This window comes from Epinephelus moara, chromosome 4, assembly GCF_006386435.1.
Source record: "Epinephelus moara isolate mb chromosome 4, YSFRI_EMoa_1.0, whole genome shotgun sequence".
NCBI classification, from domain to species: Eukaryota; Metazoa; Chordata; class Actinopteri; order Perciformes; family Serranidae; genus Epinephelus; species Epinephelus moara.
The window spans coordinates 39,937,336-39,939,311 of record NC_065509.1 but is presented as its reverse complement, the minus strand read 5'-3'; positions in this window follow the sequence as shown (position 1 = coordinate 39,939,311).

The window sequence follows — 1,976 nt, the reverse complement described above, 5'->3', positions numbered from 1 at the left end:
TCACTGACACATTGAGACAAATTAATTGATTTCATATTTTGAAATCTTGTATATAGTCTATGATTTTCTTTTGAACAGAACCTTGCTATAAAGGGTATTATCAGAAAAACATAGTTTAAGTATCAAAAGCAAACTTTTATGCCAAAGAAACTGCTTTTCACATGAAAAAGAAACATTTTCTGTGTATTTTCTACACAAAACCTTTAACCTGGGTGAAACTGAATCAACAGGTTAGTCTGACTTGAATATTTACAGCTACGACAGATAATGACAAGAGAGATGAGATCCAATTTTGTTTTTTTTAATTGATGTACTTGATGTATTCCAATTGAAAAACAATAAACCAATTGAGTGGCTTGAAAAAAAACAAAAAAAAAAAAAAAAAAACGGGAGAACCGGAGCACCCGGAGAAAACCCGTCACCCAGGTAGACAACACACAAACTCACAAAGGCTCAGGACCGGAAATCGATCCCTCACCTGTGAGGTTGCGCTGCTGACTCCCAAGGTGGTCCTGAGAGCTCAAGTCCTGTCTTACATGTGTCCAAAAGGTAACCTGGAGGTCACCTGGATGGGATGGGAGGCAGGACATGAGCTCTCTATTGAATTCATGTTGGAAGAAAAAAAGCCTCACGCCAATTTTTTACTTCAACATGAATCCTATGGGCTCTGTGCAGCATTGAGTATTTCCTGTCCTATACTATTGGATTAAGTGGTTAATCAGGTTTGCGGCACACCCAGAACACACCTTTCAGGAAGTAGTGGAGCTGGTGCACAGAGCCCATTATACGTCACCTAAATGGCACTGACCCTCCTGGAGATTACGCTGCCCAGACTGGAAAAGAACCTGCAGATGATGTTTCTCTGCGGTGTCTTAAGGTGACGTGCAAAGCTGCAGACTGCATAATCCATTTCTGGTTGTTCTTGACATAATGAAACCAGAACGAGCTCTGCACAGCCCCAGAATCTACAGAGGTCCTTGAAAATGGTCTTGTCCAGACTTTTAAATCTTTCCGGGGTGATATCATAATCGCCCCCCTCGACTTCGGCCCATATTTTTTCAAACAGGCGGTTGATGATGATATGGGGGTCTTTCAAGTGAATGTTGACCTTCGCTTTTTTGTAGACCCGCGTAACCAGCTTTTCCACAAGGATTTGGACACAGAGTTTGTTTTTCTCTGTGTTCAAATCCCTGTCTGGTCTTACTTGCAGCACAGGTTCAGCACCTGCCTCAGGTACACTGAGTGCTGGTGCTGGTGCTGCTGGTGCTGGTGCTGCTGCTGCTGGTGCTGCTGCTTCTGCTGCTGCTGCTGGTGCTGCTGCTGCTTCTGCTGCTGCTTCTGCTGCTGGTGCTGCTGCTGGTGCTGCTGCTGCTGCTGCTGCTGCTGCTTCTAGTGCTGGTTCTAGTGCTGATTCTGGTGTGGCTCTGTCCTCTGATCCCATTAAGGTCTGCATAGGAGAGAGCCAACACAGCTTGGAGCTCCGTATCGGTGTAGATGTTAATTTGAAGCTGTCATCGTCATCAGCCTTCAGATCTACACGTCTTGTTCTGCAACATAAACTGATGTTGCGCATGAATGATGATATCATGCTGCAAGCATGTGCCACCATGTCAGTCAGTCGCCGAGTGTCCCAGCTGGTGCAGGCGGAGGAGCTGATGCTCTTGGAAATCTCCTCAGACATCATCTTGGTTAGAGTCTCAGAGCTGTTACCTGGTTCCTGGTCGTTGACGCCCAGAGCCTGAGCAAAAGCCTCAGGGACTACATTGCCCAGTGTTGACGCAACGCTCTCTTCAGTGACCATTTGATTTTTGTCCACATTTGTCAGGGAGTCAGTCAGGGAGTCCTTCAGGTACACCATCAGGTCCATGAGCAGCACCGCCAATATATCTGTGGTGGTCTCATCAGGTTGCCCATCCCGCAGCTTTTGGCGCTGCACTTCTGACAGCTGCTTGAAAAATCTTTTTGCAAATGGAATA